Below are 22,189 nucleotides of genomic sequence, written 5' to 3' on the forward strand. Positions count from 1 at the left end.
ATATTTCATATCTTAAGCATAATGATTGAGTGGTACTTAAGAAAGATGGACAATAGTGCTTAATTTTTTTTTTTCCTTGTGTTCAATCATTTGCAATAATCAAAAAAACTATCAAATTGATGATTCATGAGTGGTCTATCACATCGTTTTAATCCACACTTAGCCGAGGCCGTGATCTCTGAGTGGCGTTAATAAAGTACATCATTTCTTATTCCACATAATCGTCTTAATTAGCGCATTTGACATCCAGTGTCATTAACATCAAGTAAATCCAATACTCACTCGTACCGTGTGATCCAAATTATGTCGAGCACTTCATGTAACATTTCTACAGTGATCAAGTGGTAAAGTTGTACTCCAGGCCAAAGTGTGTGTAAGAGTGAGTGTGTGTGAACATAGTATATTGTGTATGGGTTTACATTCGTGCTGACATGCTGTTTTCATGTCTTTGTGCAGCAGGTTCGTCTGTTTTATCCAGTAAAAACATGCATGTTCGCCTCTGCATTCCGCAACATGCAAGAGATACTGATCTCTGCAACGGCGAGCTTAACATCCCACCTATTGTGCTTGTGAGGTTGAAGCGTTCAGTCCAGTTTATAGAGATTTAGAGGGAGATGTCTGAGGACACATGGAGCTGTTGTCCTGGTTTCCACTTGGCACTGCGCCGGCCGGCGTCTGCCCGTCTGTAGGGCTGGTTTCTGAGGTCTGTGGTTGAGAACAAGGAACAGAATATTAAAACAAATACTAACACAGGGTTGAAAAGGGTATTTGATGAAACCCCTTCTATCTGAGCAGCAGATTTAAACATTTAAAGCAATACTGAGCTGCAGATTAGAAGTCAGTAGTGGTTTAGTGGGTAAAAGAGGACTTGGTTTGCTGCTTTTTAGTCTGAACACTGAAAAAAATCTAAATCTTACCAAATGTATTTTTCTCATTTCTAATTAAAATATGTCATCACACTTATGAATGAATTTATTTTGGTTTACATCAATCATTGTATCAGTCGTAATAAACATAAAAACCAAAAAAGGAATAGGCTAGAAGCAAAAGCTTATTTTTTTGCCTATCCTTTTCAACTAATACACTGCTTACATCAACTCAAATGTGTACAGCATCGAGTATTCACACCATAATAATAACAAAAAAAAAAAAAATCAACAACAAAACACATCAACCATCTCGATTCAACATTTCTGAATAGTTTAAACTTTAAGTACTCTTTTTTTTTTTAATTTGCCAAAGGAATAGATAACTTAAGTGACTTAAAAGAAGACATAATCACCTAAATAGTAACTTTTCAGTGAGATATAAAAACCTATTTTACACAATAGATCTTGAAAATCTTATTTCAAGAAATTTTACCAAGATAATTTTCACTTGTTTCATTGGCAGATTTTTTTGCTCAATTCAAGCAAAAATATCTTGTATTAATTATTATTTTTAAATTTGTTTTTAAAGGGGCATTTTTTCCAGTGAAGACCTTGTACTAGTTATTCAAAGATGACTATCCAGGACACTTCAGAAGATCCAATACTAAACATGCTATGCTGCAAAGTCTAAACTCTTTTGTGTGTGCCAAATTTAGAAACCACATGTACCTTTTAGAAAAAAAACAAAAAAACCCTCCTGATGCCCTCCAGTCATAGTGCAGCCAGTTTGTGAGTATTTGACTTTGTTCCAACCTGTGATCTTCCATTTCCTCAAACTGAGCACTAATATACTAGTATGTGCAAATCCCAGAGGGTGTAATCATCTAATTGTTTTACCATTTTGATGACCTGTATAGTACAGGTACAATGCAGTCTAGACTAGAGGCACCATATATGTTCAAATAAGCCAAAATGAAAAGGTTAGTTCTTTGTGGATGGAATGATTGAGACCATAACATTCTAATACATTCCGTGGACCATAACTGTAAATTTAGCAACTTCTAATACAAGCCAACGTTGTCGTCTGTACTGTAATATTTTATATTAAAGCTTCTTCCACAGTAATGCAGATATTTTGTACTATGAAGGTCATGTCGACAGAGGAAAAGCCCATTCAGAAAAAATAACTGGATTAGTGTGGACATGGTTTATTTGTTTGTTTGTTTGTTAACACTTTAACACAACTATTGTTTGAATTCATACCAAATTGAGTTTATAGATTGCTGGTGACCCAGAATAAATGTGATTACATTTTAGGAAAAGTAGGTCAAAGTAAAAAAAATTATGAATTTTTAAAATCTTTTTTTTTCCCCATTTACTTATAATGGGCCAAATTTCAAATCACTATAAAAGCATCAATTTTGACTCAATTTATTAAAACATTGCAGACATATAGAGATTAATTTTAGACATAACTCTGCAAAATATCTAAGTAAAAGCTTCTTTTTGAAATTTTTTGCTATATTTTTAAATATTTTTTCCCCCATTTACTTGTGATTGGTGAAATTTCAAATGTCTATAAAAACATCAATTTTGTTTCAATTTACCTCAAATTTGGCACTATATAATTTTTATATTAACAAATATTGAATATGGATGAAAGTGGATCGATGCCAAAATAAGCTACAATACGTGCAAGGGGCGGGGTTTGTTGTGCCTGGCACCACTTGTTCTGTATGACTACAAGACCATTAACTACATGAACAGCTTTCCTTCAATAAACTAAATATTGTGTATTGATAGTGAGAAAGTGTACATGAACTACAATTTAAATATGCACAAAATCATTAGTAGTTTAACATTTGTTCAATTTGGAGTAAAGCTGATATGAAATCTTCTACTTGTTTGTTTTAGTACATAAATACATGGTCAAAAATATTACAATACATCACACTTACATCTTATTATTTGTTGTCAATAATTATCACAATAGTTGTCAAATCACTGTCTCTTTTGATTTCTGAGGCTGATTTTTCTTCCCAAGTGAGAGTTGAATATGTCAGATACAACCAGTCACATATGGTTTAACATGATTATTCATGGTCAGAACATAAATATTTCAGAAATCTAGAGCTAGAACACTGAAAACAGTCATAAAAAGATCGATTATGAATAAAAATTAAGCAAAAGCGGGCTCTGAAAACAAAACAAACTAGCCCTAAAGAAAAAAAAAAAATGTTTATCGCAATTATATTTGCACAATATGATATTTTGTTATGGAATTTGTTATTAGTGTTCTGTGTTGGCGATGAAATATGTTCAACGTGTTATTCTTTTATTCAAATACTGTATTTATTGGAACATTATTGGAAAATTCCATAAGTTACAGGACCCCTTAAGTTTGTATTTGATAGGCTCAACATCCTCCCATGGCATCATAAACCCTGTAAGCTAGAAAGAATGCATGAAAGTGTCCCTTATTCAATTTACCCATATCATGATTTATATTATTGTTTTATTGTGTGCCCCCCCCCCCCCCCCCTTTTTTTTTTTTTTTTTTTTTGGTTGTTTTTTTGTTTTTGTTTTGTTTCATGTTTAGTGGCAGTTTGTATGTATGTGGGAAGGGTGGGAGGGAGGGGATTTGGTTGGTTAAACTAAGAAAAACAATTCAAGACATTGTATCTTTAATGCATTATATATTGTTTTTCCTTTTTTGAATAAAATAAATGTTAAAAAAAATAGTGTATTTATCAAGTGAGAATGAACATTGTAAGTCATGTACATCAACCTGAAAAAGCAGATTGTGACATTACTGAAGGAAAATATAGATATGGACTAAGGCCTTAATAAATGGTTTTCTAAATGTCTATATATAAGACGTATGGTGTATAGAAATGAAAGTGCTGCAGACCCAGGTAGATTAGAAGGGTCCTGTTTTTAATAATTGGAACATTATCTTCTAATGTCACTGTAATCCATCTGGCAAGTGCATGAAAAAAGGAAAGCTCTTTAACCACCATTTCTTCCCGGTTTTAAAATAAAGCAACATCATGATGAGTAAAATAGAGAGAGGTAGACACACATGCGCAGTACCGAAGGATCTAAGGAGCGCTGTCGTCACTGAAGACGGAGTCGCAGAGGAGACGAGACGAGCGCTTGCCAGAGCGAGCCGTGAAGGGCACGGACTTTAGAGCTGAAAACGCCAGCCGGAGGAACAGGAGACGAGAGGAAGAAGAGGAGAAGAAGAAGAAGAAGAAGAGGGACAAAGGAGTGAAAGTAAAGCAAGGACAAGTCAAAGTCAGATGAGCCATAAAGAAGAAAGTAGATGTTGGATTGGGACACAGAGCTGACTGGTCTATAAAAGAGTAAACAGGATGAAATGTTAAGTAGAGCACATATATGAGATTAAGAAAGAGTGAAGGACGGATTAAACACGTGCTGCATATTGAACATGGGCTTTATGTAAATGTGTGAGGAGAATCCCTGCAATATCTGTGCAAGGTCAGTCATTTAGCAGAAGTAGAACCAGCCTAAGCCAGGGACACATACAGTCCAGTATGACCTCAGAGGGTCCGAACCGGTAAAATCATAGAAGAATAACCCATAAATAATGACAACTCCAAATGTTTCTGTGTTTTACTGTGAAAAAAAAACAAAACAGGATGAAAATATTTACACTTACAAACTATCCTTTCACAAAAAAATGGGAATAACCTGAACAACCATTTACAACCTGAGATTTATTTTAATTTTAGCAATCGTAGGTCTCAGATTATCATTTACATTGTGCATTACAATGTACAGATGGCAATAGTTTTACAAAGGCATAAAACGTTCAGTAAGGGGAATAATATTGTTCAAATTACACTTATTTTTCTGAACACATTTCAAGTTATTTATGGGTTCACATTTTATTGTGAAAGGATACTTTGTAAATGTTGTTTTAAACCAAAAAAAAATGTGGAGCTGTCATTATTTATTTGCTATTATTCTATTATTTTACTAATCTGACCCACTGGAGATAAAACTGGGCTGCATGTGGCGCCTGAACTAACATTCTGGGAACAGTAGGTCAAAGTTCAAATTTTTTATGAATTTTTAAAAATCTTCTTTTTACCCATTTACTTATAATGGGTGAAATTTAAAATCTCTTTAGCAGCAAAACTATAGGTTGAATTCATATAAAATTAGGTTTATAGATTGCCAGTGAACCAGGATAGATATGGTTACATTTTGGGAAAAGTAGGTCAAAGGTCATATTTTTAATGAATTTTTAAAATATTTTTTCTTCTCCCATTTACTTATAATGGGCAATATTTCACGTCTACAAAAACATCAATTTCATCTCAATTTACTTCAAACTTGGCACATATATAGAGGTAATTGATATGCTGACATCAGCACATGCACAGACATGATGACATCAGCTGGACTGATGCTAAAATAAGCTACAATATGTGCGAAGGGCGGGGTTTGTTGTGCCTGGCACCACTTGTTGCACTTGGATTGGACCTCCCTTGATTGACAACTAGGTTCTATCAACTATAAATGTAATGAAGAATGAAGAATAAATGAGATTTGTTTCTATCAATATTTTATACCTTCTCCACTACATCTCAGAGGTAAACTTTACACTTTTAGCTGCATTTCCTTTCATCTCCTCATAACCTCATATGTGTTTATTTGATTTTTTGTGATAAACTAGGGAATTCCTTGACAGGCTGAGAGCTCAGCATACTTTAAAAACACCTGATTTAATGGAAAACGCATTGTTAAAAAGAAAAATGGGCTGTTCTGTTTCTGAGCCCATGTAAACTACAACATTACTTCTCATAGTATCACTGTATACAGGGTGACACAAAAAAACGGGAACTCATGTCTGCCAATTAGCACTTCAAAAATTCCCGTTTTTTTTGGGTCACCCTGTACATATAGAGATCTTATTTAACCCACAAAGACCCAAGCATCCACTTTCGAACAAACCATTTATTGATGTAATTGTTTAATGTCTGTTGATCCACTAATCCTATTAATACATGTAAATGATTGGTGTAAAATGCAGTTTGTCATCTTTTCATGGTCGTCTGATATGACCCATTTGGATATTCGTAGTGAATGTGTAAACACTGTCATCTTCTACAACACTGATTCATCAGTAAAACCCAAGGAGTTGGATCAATGACAGTGGATGGAAGCATGTATTGTTTTTTTTTTTGCTTCTTTTCTTTCTTTTTCTTTTTTTTCATGACATGTATTGTTTAAGTGTTCAGTTATTGATATCTTCGCTAAAAGTCACTTTTTCATCAGTTTTCTCTGTTTTTGATATAATAACCCTCAACTTTAATCTGAGCTTTTATGAACATCTACATGATCAGTGAATTAAATATAGGAAAACACCTGATTTTCACTGAAATTAAAATGCAAAATAAAGAAGATAATATTGTTATAAATGGTGATAAATAACTTCAGGTTAAATATAGAGAAAAATTCATTTAGGAACTACCATAAAAGTAACACTGGGTCTTTATGGGTTAATATAATGCATCGCTGTAGATTAAGCTACCAACCTTAAACATCTAACATAACATATATTAATAAACACTAACAGGAGCTATCAGATTTTTCAGAATGTATCCACATTTTGTGCCTAACCTTTCCATACTATGACATCAGATTTACTTTAATGGAATATTCATCAGTAGTTGTACATGACTGATTGGATTGCTTATTCCAGTGAGGATGCGGTCAGTACTTTTTCATACACTCCCACATTCACAGATTTGTGTACCTGTGATGATGTCCTCGATGGCTCCATCCTTCCCCTCCCTCACCAGAGGAGACACCTGCCTCCTCTTCAACTCCGCTATCAGATCCATCTGAGGCAGCTTGGATACAACAGAAACCTAAAATATCAAAAATGGGTCAAAGTTGGTGAACATTTAACAACTGGTAGGAGCTGACAGACCATTAAAACAGCATAAAACGGTTCAAATTAAAGCTTTTGAACCCCAGACAAGTTACAGAAGCATCAAAGTCCATACATCTAGAGAAGGTACAATATACACTTAAGGGCTTCAAGACTAAATTTCACACCATGTGGACTCCTTTTCTTTCATATGCTAGAGATCTAAATTTCCCTGCTATCCCTGATTGATTATTTTTTGTCATTTGTATTCACATATGTGGCTGGACTGGAATGAACTGAACCAAATTTCCTCCTGAACATATAAGAGCCTGAGATTATGTGTGTAATGAGGCTCCTTAAATGCTGAGATGGACCATGTTTACACTGATTAACCTACATAGGACCATATAATTGTAATTTTTAATGTCGAGGGACTGTTTGCTTGTTGTCTGTTTTGTTCTTTGTTGAGGTTTTATTTTGCTTTATATATTACTGTCGCTTAGGTTACTGACTTCATATCTTTTTATTACAAAGGTGTGTTGTATACATGCAACCTGTGACTGAAAAAAAACTCAAAAAACTAGAAAAGCACTCAGAGAGCGTAGACCTCCGCCAAGGCAGATCGGTGCCCCCCCTCCATCACCACCAAAATTTTATCATTTGTTCCTTGTGTCAGTATCAACACTTCCTGAAATTTTCATCCAAATCCATCCATAACTTTTTGAATTATCTTGCACACAGACAGACAGACAGACAGACAGACAGACAAACCAACGCGGCAAAAACATAACCTCCTTGGCGGAGGTAATAAGTTGGGAAAAAAACAAAATTTACAAAACATCCTACATTTACCATAATGCAACTCAACAGTGTATTACAACAGACCGTATCCTCCAAGCTCCGCCCCTTCTCTACGTTACCTTGTTTCCATGTATTTCAGGTTTAGGTGGAGTTGTTGGAGCGTCACAGTTCAGGCCATGCCTCCTCCTCTGATCATTCTCCTGCTCCGCTTGCTGCAGGAAACACACCGTTTGAATAAAAAACTGCAGAAGTATATAATGACATTCTTTTTTACACGTGAAGTCGACTAAAGGTACAATACGAGCTCATAGTGGGAGTCTCAAAGGGGCTGTGTGTAAACAGTACATGGTGTTTTCCATTATCACTGTGGCAGCTATCTGCTCTGTCAGCTCATTCATTCAAAAATCTATAAAATTAGTGTTATCTGACCTTGTACGCTTTGATAAATCTGACAAAAACAGGAAAGAACATCGACGGTGGAGTGGATTTTGAGTTCTCGCCGAAATATTCCACAGCAGAGTCATAAACGTCCTGTAAAACAGACAAAAAAGGCAAGCATTACTTTTATTTTTATAAATAGCAGGTTTATGACTAAGTACAGCAATGCTTTTTTGTAAAGAAACAAAAAACTAAGATAAAAAGAGATGCATAGAAACAAATTGTTCAGTAATTACAAAAGCCAATGGAACAGTTTAAATGAACAGTAGTAGTTTTCTCTTTTTACTAGTTTTCTCTCATAGAGGATATATACTTCTTGCAGACCTGTGCAGTCTTGCCATCTGCTATGACTGAATCCAGCAGCTTATTGTTGTTGTTCACAAACTTCTGAAGAACTGGGTTTCTTTGTCTATAGAGAACTCCCTCTTGGTCACTTCCATGCCTCGCTCCAGAGCTCGTACATCCTGCAGAATGCTGTCTAAAGACACTAGACAGAAAACAAGACAAAACATCTATCTTATGTCATGACCTTAGCTGCACATTACAGGTGCACGGTTTGGTGAGGATAGTAGTGAAGATGCAGATTATAACAAATGAAGCCTAAAACTGTCCAGGGTGGGCATTAATAAAGGAAAGTCATCCTTCATTAGAGGTTTTGTTTGATTTTCTGTTCTGGGCTTCTGCAGAAACATGGTAGTGCATCATGATCAGCTCTATACAGTGGACCCACTCCCACTGTAGATATATGGGCATTTTACTGATGTACATGAATAAAAACACACTGATTCTCACTTCCTGGTGATTACAATAATAATAATGAATATTATAATCAATTTATGCACATGGGTCCTCATAGGTGCTTGAATTAAATATACTATTTGTGAGTAAAGTGATTAAACACATGGTTTGGTGCTAAGTGTATCCAGTTTGTAATGTAAGAGAATATTATTTGTCAGTAGAGTTCACACACTTATACATGCACCACACATTGAAATTAGTCTTCTGCATTTAACCCATCACTGGATCATACATGTATCATAGGATTCAAAGGATTCAAGGATTCAAAGTATTTTATTGTCATGTGTACGGCAAAGAAACAGGTTTCCCTGTACAATAAAAATCTTACTTTGCTGTCCACGCTCAATGCCAAGAGAATTTAGGATAAGTATAAAAGTGTAAAAACTGAAATGAAAAAAATTTAACTAGGAAATTAAAACAGCCAAACAAACTGGCATTTAAAAATGGCATGCAAAAAAGAGCATAAAAATATAAAAATTATAAACTATGATTCTAAGAAAAATAAAAAAAGTGTGTGTGTGGACAGGTGTCTGGATCAGCACTTATGTTGGTCTATCTATCTATCTATCTATCTATCTACTATCTATCTATATCTATATCTATATATATATATATATATATATATATATATATATATATATATATATATATATATATATATACTTCTTGATTTACTTATTTTCGCCACATATGGGCAAGGAACCAAATATGGCAACCTCATTGATCTTTATTTTCTACATGACAATATAAATTTTGAAAAATTTCACAAAAGTAATAAAGTCTTGTTATATCCTTCAATAATACCCTATGGTTGAAATTTTAATTTCAGAGTATTTCTATGATTGCCCTATAAAGGTTTAAGGCACATCAGCCAACAACTCTCTGGTGGTCCGAGGAATCAAACCAGCAACCCTTCGGTCACCCTTTTCCTGCCTTCTAGGCCACAGCTGCCTAAATAAGTGACTTGCTGTGTTCATGCTCTGTAAGTACATTATATATTTACCCAGCGCCGCCTTGTCCAGGAAGTGCAGCTCTGTGTAGAAGGCCTGAACCTCTGGGTATTTGTCCTGAATGATGCTGACGATGAAGTGCAGCAAAGTCTGTTTACGGTCTGTAGATTTGGTGTCTAACAGCTTGGAGGAGAAACAAAGAAAAAATAATAAAAACAAAGACGACACTAATAACGATAGACAATGGGAAATAGAACAGAAGGGACAGAATCCTTTAGTGACGTTAAATACCCATTTCACTTACCATATCTAAGCTCTGCAAACGGAAGCCGTACGCTGCTCCTCGTTTGCTGCTGTTCATGTAGTTTCCAAATGCTAAGATAATCTGTGAATTAGAGGCACAATATTTTATCACATGTGCAAAAGTTGAACAGCAATGAATCCCAGCTGTTTCTGTCTGGTTCAGCCCTACTGTATATATTACACTTCATTACTTCTGAGCTCAGTGGATAACTAGTTTTGATGCACTCTAAATTTCAGTATACTGTTAAAAGCTCTCAATAAAAGCAAATGGAATTATATTTCTGTCAGATCGTGTTTTCAAGTGTCTCCTGGCAGCTGCAGAATATCATGTCGGGAATCATTGTTTTACAAAATCCTGTGAAAAAACAATAATTTAAACTAGAGAAAGTCACAGTGGATTAATTCTTAAAGGGACTGTTTGTAGTATTTCTACTTTCATATATAAAGAAATTACCAAAAATGATCATGGAGTGTTCAGAATGAACTCATGCCAAAGATGCAGAAGTATTGGATTGCAGATATGAACTGATTATATTGATATCGATGGACTTATGTGACCACTAGAGGGAGTAGTGAGTCACTTTGCCAGTCTCCTATGGTGAGTAAAACTAACTGGACTCAGCTCTAAATGAAAATAATAGAGTTTGATGCAGAAATCACAGTGTTTCTTCTACATTGGTGAGTTTGATTATGAGGCTGATGAATGTATGACGTTATTATGGGATGTTATTATCTTTGCTAAATTTCTGTTCGTTGATCCACAGTTCAGATTAAATTGCGACAGTTCTGACCTTGTTTGTCAGATTCCAAACACATCTTTAGAGCAGCTACTGACAGCATAAACCGAACAGAAACAGGTGATTTGTGGTTTTACTGTGTCTGTTTTCTATCTAAAAACAGCTAAACTGACAGAGCTATAATGTAAACTATCAGCTGATGGAGAACAGGGAGATTATAAGACACAGTGTTTTTTAATCAGCTGCCACAAAAAATAATGAGCTGTTTAAAGAAGAAAATTTCATGATACCATGATACAGATGTGTGTAAATAACAAATTTTATACTTTATTCAGTGAGTGATACAATCTGGGGAGACAATGTGTTGATTTATTAGTGGTTTTGGTCTTAAGTGTGTTCAAATATGTGACCTCCCCCTGCTGTTGAGAGTTTGGAATATTAATACTACATAGAATCAGTGTTGGGAGTACCCCGTTACAAAAGTAATGCATTACAGTAATGGATTACTTTTGGTTGTAACGCAGTAGTGAACGGCATGACTAATCAGTTTTCAGGGATATTTTAGTCTGTACGTGTTCAATAGTGTTTGTGTTACAACACACTTTTTGGTCATAATTTAATTGCTTTAATGAAAAAAAAAAAAAAAAAAAAAAAAAAAAACAGCAAGACCTTAACAAATTAAGAAAGTATAAGGAAGGTTCTAGGCTATTTCCTGTTTGGGGTCAGCCAATGGGTGACAGTAGGTAAGGACAAGAAAAGCCTAATAGTCAATACAGCATTTGTCCAAAACCAAAAGAACTATAGGACGTTGAGAAATAGCACTGGCGATTAAAAAAATCATCTGGAACTGTGCCACGAGACTACTCCACTTATAGAGAAGAAAACAGAACAGAGGATGAGAGTGATAAGCAAAGCAACAGATATTCAGTTTGTCTGTCATCTTTTCTTGCATTGCCTTAGCCTTCACTCCTATATGTTTAGTACAGTGTTTTTCCACCTTCAAATGGGGTCGCCTGAAATTTCTAGTAATTGTTAAAAAATTACAACTTACTAAAAAAAAATTATATTATATAGCCTACATGTCCTCTAAAATTAACGTTTATTTGCAACATAGTAAAGCAAACTATTACACGATCAAAAACAAATTAATTTTAGCAAATAAAATGTCTTCGTTTTGAATGTCTGGGGTCGCCTGAAATTTCTAATAATTATAAAAAAAATAAAACAAAACTTACAAATAAAATTTACATTATGTATCTAACTGTTGTCTAAAATTAACGTTTATTTGCTACATAGTATAGCAAACTATTACACGATCAAAAAACAATTAATATTAGCAAATAAAACGTCTGGGGTTTTGAATGTCTGGGGTCGCCTGAAATTTCTAATAATTTATAAAAACAAAAATAAAATTAAAACTTACTAATAAAAATTACATTATATAGACTAAATGTCCTCTAAAATTAACGTTTATTTGCGACATAGTAAAGCAAACTATTACATGATCAAAAACAATTAATTTTAGCCCAAAAAAAATGTCTCCATTTTGAATGTCAGGGGTCGCCAGAAATTTGTGACTTTAAAATGGGATCACGAGCCAAAAAGGTTGGGAACCACTGGTTTAGAACCTGGATAGAACACAGTCATTATGCTACACCATATCACCCTCTACTTGATATAAATGCTCTGACGTACATTTTGTCATTTTCAAATGTTAATTTCTACTTCTGTCGTTATTTTGGTTAAAGTAACTAAAAAGTAATACAGGAGTCATGTAACACATTACATTTCTGAGATAGTAATATTGTAAGGTAAGGAATTACTTTTTAATAACAGTAACAAGTAATCTGTAATGCATTACAGTTTGCATAACCCTGCAAATAGCCCCTTTTAATCAAAATACAGTATATAGTATTTGACTCAAAGCTTATAACTGCATGGTCGTCACTGCATTAAAACTTGATCCAATACTCACCTCAAGGATCTTCTTTAATTTGCTGGATTTTATCGACATCGAAGCAGCAATGATGGCATTAAGTTGCTGTGAAAAGCACAATAAAAGTCAGTATCTTTTCTTAAATATACCAAACCCACTCCTAAATAAAAGAACTCAATGCTTCAGTCTGAGGGCGGTCCAGGTGTATGATTTTAAAGACTGGGTGCAACAACCTTGACTATAAAATGAAATTCATGTGATGGTATAAAAACCCACTAAAACCCATCTATTGTGAACTCACAGGCTCTATTAGGTGGACACTCTCAGGGAAATTGCCCATGAAGGTGAGTGTGCTGATACGTTGGGCCAGACGGGGGATCTTGCTGAAGCGCACCATGAAGCGGTCCTCCTCGCTGAGCTCATCCAGGGGCCTGCCCTCACATTCATAGTTGTGGATGAGCTTCATTTCATACTCAGTCGGAATGAAACGCTCCAGGAGCTCCAGGAAATCCAGGCTCAGAGCTTTCTGGTTATACCTGTGGAGACATTTCAGGGTATTTCAGGTATTTTTTTTTTACACTTATTCAGATAAAATACTCAACATTTAAGATAGATTTGATATTTAGCACCTACGTCTCAATGGCGCAGCAGATATCTGAAGCAGCCATTCCCTCCTTGCGTAGAGTGATAGCCAGGTTTTTGGCTCGGTTTGGCTCCATTAGACACACTTTACTGGGAGTCTTCTGGGCCAGTTTCATCTTCAGGGTACCGAGTTCTACAGGAGGGGACTGGGCCTTGGTCTTAAACTGCTCCTCAAAAGCAACCATGGTTTAACTCCTGTATAAATAAGAGATAGCAACAGAAGTAGCATTGTGTAGAGACATAGTATATTAGATATTTGGATATAGAAAGCAACATTAAACCCTTTCATGCATGATTATGAGAACATTAATGAAGATTTTTTTCCCTGAGTGTTTTATTCCTTTTTACACGCATGAAAAAAAAAAAAAAAATATGAACCTATTTTTCATGAGTGACAAAAATGTCCACTCAACTGGACACCCATTCGTTCAATTTAGAAGCAAAGAAACACGTATTTACTGATATCTGTGTGAAAATTATGAATAAAACAAGTTTAATGCTGCTATTCTAATGTTTTCTCACATTTTACCAGCCTTTATGTTTAAAAAAAAAAAAAAAACCTAAAACTGTTAATTACAGTCTAATAACAATTAGCATTTTTTTTTTTTTTTAAATGTCAAACGTGTAACTGCAGATCAGTTTATCTAGAACAGCAAACTTACAGTAATGGTATGAATTACAGTGTATGGATGTTGCATAAGTGTCCTGTGTTGCTAATAGGAACTAAAACAACAAAATCTATAAATATACAAGAGAACGCCTTTGAACAGCTGTCCACTGTAGTGACCACTATGCATGAAAGGGTTAAAGGAATTAGAATAAAAATGCACAGACAAAGGTTGAGAAGGACAGGGGACAGGGCCTAGGAAAACAGATTTATGAAAACTATAAACCTATTACCATAAACAGTGTTTCTCAAACTGTGGGGCGGGCCCCCCAGGGGGGTGCAAAGGCTTGCCAAGGGGGGGCATGGGATCACTCCTGGGTGTTTTTTTTCTTCAAGTTAGAACGTGTAGCAGATGGAACTAATGTTTAAACGTTGGAGCACCCTGGACTCATTTAGGGACATACAACAAACAAATCTACCGCCATGGGTGATCTGTCACTAGATTAGGACAAAGAGTTTAGGTTTAGAGAACGGTCACAGATTTTACAGGAAATGAAAAATGTGCGATGTTTCTGTTTTTGCACAGTTTGTACAGTTTGCACTTTAATGTTCTGAGATGTGCATGTAAACGGGCTCATTGCAGCCACTGATATTGTTCAAAATGTTCATCTTTGTTACCAAAATGTGTTTGTTGTTCTACAAAAAAGTAACTTTATTGTTATAGTTTTAAGATAATTGCACATTTCCTGTTTTATTTGGAAAAATAGTCTCAGGGAGCAGTCTGCTTGAGTTTATTTGTGTTATTCAAGCAAAAATCGAAGTGATTTTTAATATTTGAAACAAAAAAATTATTCAAGGAAAAGCAAAAAATATTGTTACAATATTAATGTTTCTTTCAATAAAAGTTTAATTGCACCACTGTTACAATGTTGTTGGGGGTTGAGGGGGGCCTGGAGATTTTTCGTCCTCCAAAGGGGGGCCTGACAGAAAAAGACTGAGAACCCACTGCCATAAAAGAAGGTTTGCTTCAATGGTACTAATGAACAATTTGTTTATTGCATTAGTTTGATTTATTTTTGATGAAAAAGAATAAAATCCAGTCAGAATGTGTTATTCCACACACTATTTATTTTATTATGATAAGTATTAATATAATCTACATAATGATCCATAGAGAAACCAAAATAACCTACATTAGTCATTGGATGCTGGTCAGGTCTAGTCATGATGTTATTTGAGCACTATTAGGGATATATTATAAAATGTATCATTTCATTTTGCAGAGCCAGGACTGTGTGTAGGTGACAATTTTATGTCGGGAGAAGTGTGGAAGTGAAAGGAGAATTGAAGGACAGCACCGCTAACAGCAACACAGATGATGAGGAAGAAGCATAAGTGAAATTTACTTCCATCCAAAAAGTTAAACTACATATTATTTGTATCAGTGTTTAAAAAAGTCTATTACTAGTATTAAAAATATTATTAAAATGTCACATTTGGCTTGCACCTTTGTCCTCAATCTTGCACAAAATCATGAAATTTATTAAAAGCAGAATATTGATCCATTCCTGCACTGTTGTATTTTTAGGGGTTATGGCATTGAAATGGTGAGGCCCAAAGGGAGGGGCTTATATCCAGGTGACTCAGAGTATCGAGCATGAAACATATGGGACAGAAAAGAACATTGGAGGGGATGAAAAAAAAGTGCGATTTCATGAAAACTGAGGTGTTTAGTGGTTCAGACCTCTAACACGTGTTCATCGTCCAGTTCATTGAAGATGGTTCCTGCCACCTGGTTGGATTTGAGGGCCTCCAGTTGAACAGCGCAGTCGGTAAGGTACTTGGTCTGAATTGGCTTCTTCTTCTTACCGACTGTATGAAAAGATGAAAAGACATTTATTTGTTTTCAGCCTCATTAATGTGACTGATGATTAAATACGTGTGAGTCTGAATGGGGATTTTACTTGTGAAAGACATTAATACTTCTGTTCCATTAAGGCAGGAAGGAAGAGGCTGATGATGGTTTTAATGGTTTTGGAAGATGATTACAGAAAATAACAACATGAACATTCTGATTTAAGTGGGAGACTTTTATTTTGGGAATCGTTCAGTTTTTGCAATGTGGAGTAAAATCAAAGATTGGAATTGCGCTGCAAGCAAACTAGACATAGGACAGAAACAAAAGGAGCTGAAAGCCACTGTGTACATTGATAAATTAAAGGGTTAGCTGCAATAGTTTCTTCCTGGTCATTAATCTGAAATGAAAAGGCTCAAATGATGGTATTATGTTGCAGGTGCAGGCTGTTTTTTTTTTTTTTTTTTTTCCTGAGACTGGAAAATCACTGCACACCTGCAACTTGGCATATTGAAGAAAGAGTTTAAACACTAATTTTTTTAAAATCACATTTCACTTTGAGTTGAACTTGATTTTAGCTGATTTGCTTGTATTCTATTCTTATCATTGCACTTGTTTTCAACCCTTGAAGACCCAGAACTACATATTTTCCTATACCTAATTTACTGGCCATGCAGATGTTCATAAAAGCTAAATGTAAATGCCAAGATTATTATATCTGAACATGAGACAAATGAAGAAAAGAAGAAAAACTGACTTTTCCGGTAAAATAGGTCATTAACTGGATGTAAAAAGAAGCGTCTACACAGGGGTGTCAAACTCCATTTCAGTTTAGGGGGCCACATTCAGCCCAATTGATCTCAAGTGGGCCAGACCAGTAAAAATAATAACAGTAAAAAAAAAAAAAAAAAAAAAAAAAAAAGTAAATTCTATTGTGATCATGTTTACGTCTACAAAGTTCCTTAAAAATCTGAATAACATGAACAACTCGAATTGTCTTAAGAAAAACAAAAAGCAATTTTAACAATATTATACCTCAGTTTAATCAGTTTATCATTTACACATGTGCATTACAATCGCACAAAACATTTAGTAACAGGCAGAATATTGGTAAAATGCATTTACTTTTCTTAAGACATTTCCGTTGTTCATTTGTTCAGTGATTCACATTTTTTGTAAAAGTATAGTTTGGTAATGTAAATATTTTCATGTACTTTTACTTTTTTTTACACCAAAAAACAAAGAGAAAACTTGGGGCTGTCCATTATTTATAGGTTATTATGATAACATTTACTGGTCTGAGCCATTTGAAATCTAATTGGACTGTATGTGTCTGTATGTGGAACTTGAATGAAAATGATTTTGACACCACTGATTGTTAATATCTTCAGTGTAATTTTTGCAATTTTTCACAAATTCATCCCGCGGCGCCGGTTTGGACCCTTTGGGGGGCCGGATTTGGCCCCCGGGCCGCATGTTTGACACCTGTGGTCTACAATAACCATTTGTCAAATTATATGGGTTTTATTGATGAATCAAATCAATGTTGCAGAAGATGACAGTGTTTCTATGTTCACTACAGAGCCTCTGAACGTCCAAATGGGTCATATCTAATGTCGACAAAAAGCTAACAAGCAGCATTTTACCTGAATTATTAAAATGTATTGATAGGATTAGTGGATGCTTTTAGTCAACCATGACTGTTTAGGTCAAGGTTTTAATATTTTACTAAGTCTGGTTTGGTTCCAGATAAGGTCTCAACTTTAATATATTTTCCAAGTTTAATAAAGAATGAATGAGTTGATAAATGATTGACAAACTCAGTGTACATTTGAACTGAGTGAAAAATATTCTACTGGTGTGTGTCTCAACTGGTTTCTCTGTGTTTTCAGGATTTATTTCCTTTATATTTAATCACTAGAAATACAACAGTATTAAGAGTGTTTGAGGGATGCTCACCTGGACCTCCCTCAGTTCCACCACCTCCTGAAGGCAGTAGGGGGGGTGGAGCTGCAGGCGGGGGTGGCGGAGGTGGAGGAGGAGGTGCTCCAGTTGGGGCTGCGGGTGAGGTGGAGGTGGAGGAGGAGGAGGAGGAGGAGGAGGAGGAGGCACGTGTAGTTCTGCTGTCTGTGAACCTCCTTCTGAGATGATGTGGGGAGTGGCCTTGTGGTCGTTTCTGCGTCTGTTTCGTCTTCAGCTGTTAGAGGACCAACATTAACCCATAAAGAGCCAGTGTTATATTTGTGGTACTTCCCAAATGAATTTTTCCCTATTTTTCTCACCATTTATTTTCATATCATGCTCTGTATTTTGCATTTTTAAGTATATATCATGGAATTTTCCTATACCCAACTCTATAATGCCAAACGTATCATATTTGATACATGAATTTTGAAGCCCTCTACATGATCAGTGTGAATACTTTTTTTCTTGGAAAAAACCTGATGTATACAATTAGATACATGCAATACATGATAATCCAGGGGGGAGGAATTCATTCACCAGAGGCCTTTCCAGTGACACTACAGATTGTCATTACTGAGGAAGGAGGCAGAACTTTGCCAATTTTGAAAAGGAATTACCAATTTATTAGACCTGTTTGTGTTATATTATGTTTTTGTTTGTTCAAAAATAATAATATTCGAGCACTGAGACCCGATGTATCAATATGGTACAAAATTGAAACTCATACATGGAATTTGATATTTGAAAAAAAAAAAAAAATGTTTTGGTTGTTCAGAAGGACCAATAAAGGCTCTGGTTTCAAAGACTGGAATTTTCTGTCAATGATTAATGGTTCAGGCTTTACAGGGTTAATTCACTGATCATCTAGATCAGGGGTGTCAAACTCAGGTCCTCGAGGGCCGGTATCCTACATGTTTTAGATATTTCCCTCTCCCATCACACCTGGAAGCCATTCTATCATTATCAGGCTTCTGCAGAGCATGTTGATGAGGTGATCATTAATGGAACCAGGTGTGTTTGAAGAGGGAAACATCTAAAACATGCAGGATGCCGGCCCTCGAGGACCAGAGTTTGACACCTGTGATCTAGATGTTCATTAAAATTCAAGTTAATGTTCAGGGTTATCATATGAAAAACAGAGAAAACTGAAGAAAAAGTGACTTTTTCACTAACATACATCATTAACTGAACATAAATCAAGCATCATTGATCCAACTCCATGGGTTTTACTGGTGAATCGATGTTCACTAATTAATCTCTGAACGTCCAAATGGGTCATATCTGATGAGCATTAAAAGATGACAAACTGCATTTAACACCAATTATTTAAATGTATTGATAGAATTAGTGGATCAACTTTTTATATCAGTAAATGGTTTGGGTTGCTGGTGGATGTTTGGGTCTATAAAACCTAGAAATAACATAACACGCTGCACACTTTTAATCCCCCTCAGCCAAATATAGTGTAAGATTCTGTTGAAAGTTACTGCCCTATAAGTTAGATTAGATTTTCTTCGTGTCAAACTCATTACATACATATTTATATTTGAAAGTACTCAGATATTAGAACAGCACAAGGCCATTGGACCTTGAAAAAGTAGGTCAAGGTCACCTATTTTCTTTTTCAATAAGTGTATTTATTTCAAAGAAGGTCACCTATTTCTGCTCCATGCTAAGATGCATCCACAGAATAAATTTGGTGCAGATATCTCAACACATTCTTCAGATAATGTGGATTATGTCATTGAACAAACAGACAGACGGACAATACGCCTTCGGCTGCAAGGTGGCTGAGGGGTAAAAACCTATCGGCATGTGACGTGAAACACACTGACCTTTCTGTGTTTCATGTTGGACCACTTGAATGTCCAGGTGTCCTGAGGAGGAGCGCTCCATTCGGACCAACCCCTGTTCCGCCAGAGCCTGGACTTTGACCTCCAGCTCCCTCAGGGCCTGGGTGGAACGGTCTTTGTCTCTCTCGATTTCCCTCTCCCTCTCACGTTCCAGCTCTCTCTCTTGTTCCCGCTGCTGGAGCAAAGTCACTTGAGAAGAGGATTCCCGTAGACTTTCCTACAACACAGACACATGTGTACGTGAAGCAGCTGTGTGCAAATATAGTGTTATGAACAAAAGCAACATATTCTCATAAGGCTCTGATGATTGCATTGAATATGAGTCATAGAGTTCTTGTAGCAGACATATTGTTAGTACATATATGGGTGCTTCTATGAAACTGGGTTCATTTTGGTATCTGGCCCTTTTCCAGCTTTTTAGACCCAATAATATAAGAGAAATTTAGACATATTTCTCCCTAGGATGTACCTTATGATGACTTCAGATAAATGCAAAAAAAAAAAAAAAAAAAAATTTTGCTCTGAGCCATCCTAAAATTTATGAATTTTTAATAAAATATTGGGGACAAAAATAGGACCAAAACTGGGGCAGGAAAAGCTACCTAGGTGTCAGTGCATTTGATCTGGAAAACATGGCTTGAAATGGTCTTATATACGAGGGCTGTTCAATAAGTTCATGGCCTCACCCAGAAATACTGGTTGTTATAATATCGGATGTTACATTCTTTCGTGATGGGATAGTGATGCTTGAACATCGATGGACCAAGTGCATTGCTGTAAATAGAGATTATGTTGAAAAATAAAATATAAATTATCAGTCTGTGTTGTTCTGTTCTGGGTGAGGCCATGAACTTATTGAACGGCCCTCGTAGCGCTATAAATAAAGACACTGTGTTAAATTTGATGATCCTAGTGGTTTTTGTAATCCAGACATGTGGGTTTTTTCATGAATCTCAGTCTTATTCCAGGTTTTGCGTGTAACCCATTGTGTCCACTAGCGTCGCATGCAGAACCTGCCCATTTAAACACATATAAATCGCTAACAATTTTACAACAGTGGTCATTTTTGTGAAACACTCTGCCTTGCATAATTAATTCAATTCCAAAATGTACCTGTGAGAGAATAAAAATGTTTATTTATTAGATTTTTATATTAAATATAATGTAAAATAATATGTATCTGAAAAATAGTTTCTCTTTATCTCAGTAAGTATTTATTTTTAAAATAGACCCAAAGTGCTTCCAAACTTGCTCCATAACATTAGTCTACATCTGGTTTGAATTTTTAGCCCCCATGTCCTGTTTTTAGAGACCAGTTTCATAGAAGCACCTATATTATTACATTGCAAAAATAAAAGCAATAGCACCCAGTTACAATAGAAAAATCACTTGGAGTAAAATCAAAAACGTGGGTGACTGATTCTGTCCACTAAACTATCTCCATGTACAGTAACATAACCTTCATTCTTTTACATCTTGTCATGGTGCAGGACTGCCTTCTTTTGGCTGATCTCCAGACAACAGCTCAGCGAATCCATAGGGGTAAATTTTAATACAACAGCATCAAGAGAGGGATGTCTTACAAGGAGATGTCTCTATATCTACACAGGCTCCACCCATTTGGCAACATTCGCTCACATTTTACACTTCATGTTTGATTGGTTCTGTTTAGTGCCAATCAAATCAGTGTGCATTGCTCTAAGGAATCAAAACAATAAATATGATGGGTTTTTCAGATAAAAGTCAATTAAGTGTGAACAGCATCTTGCCGTGCTGTTTCTGCTCAGCATGTGTTTGTTTTTTGTGATTTACATCCCTGTGATGAAACGTCTGACAGTATTGAGCGTTGGGTTTTGTTGTGTATATTAACCCATAAAGACCCAAACAGCCACTGGTGACTGAAACCATCTACTGATCTGAAGTGTTTAATAACTGTTGTTCAATTCATTCGATCAATGCATGTAAATAATTGGTGTAAAATGCAGTTTGTCATCTTTTCATGGTCATCAGATACGACACATTTGATCGTTCAGAGGCTCCGTAGTGAACATGGAAACACCGTCATCTTCTACAACATTGATTCACCAGTAAAACCCATGGAGTTGGATCAGTGACAATGGATGGAGACACTGGGTTTATGTTCAGTTAATGATAAATTTTGCTGAAAAAGTCAGTTTTCAATATTTTTGATATAATAAGCCTCAACTTTACTCTGAGCTTTCATGAACATCTACATGATTAGTAAATTAAATGTTGGAAAATACCTGATTTTTATTGAAAAAAGCACAAGATGCAGAAGATAATATTATAATAAATGGTGATAAACCACTTAAGGATGGTTGAATACAGAGAAAAATTCATTTGGGAACTGCCACAAATGTCACACTGGGTCCTTATGGGTTAAATAGTCCAGTCTAAAACATTTTCAGAAAAGTAATCGAGGAATTTACATAATCGGAGTATTTAAGAATTTAATTTATGAAAAAATGTAAGGCTTTATATCACTTGATTTGTAATTTTTATTTTTACT

The 22,189-nt window shown here is 35.5% G+C and overlaps 1 pseudogene; it reads right to left on the bottom strand.

Annotated features, from left to right (window-relative positions):
- Positions 1-592: 592 nt before the first annotated feature.
- LOC115410325 (formin-like protein 1) overlaps positions 593-22,189 on the bottom strand; it is a 49,194-nt pseudogene continuing 27,597 nt past the window's right edge.

Source organism: Sphaeramia orbicularis, chromosome 19 (assembly GCF_902148855.1).
Source record: "Sphaeramia orbicularis chromosome 19, fSphaOr1.1, whole genome shotgun sequence".
In the NCBI taxonomy this organism is placed as follows: domain Eukaryota; kingdom Metazoa; phylum Chordata; class Actinopteri; order Kurtiformes; family Apogonidae; genus Sphaeramia; species Sphaeramia orbicularis.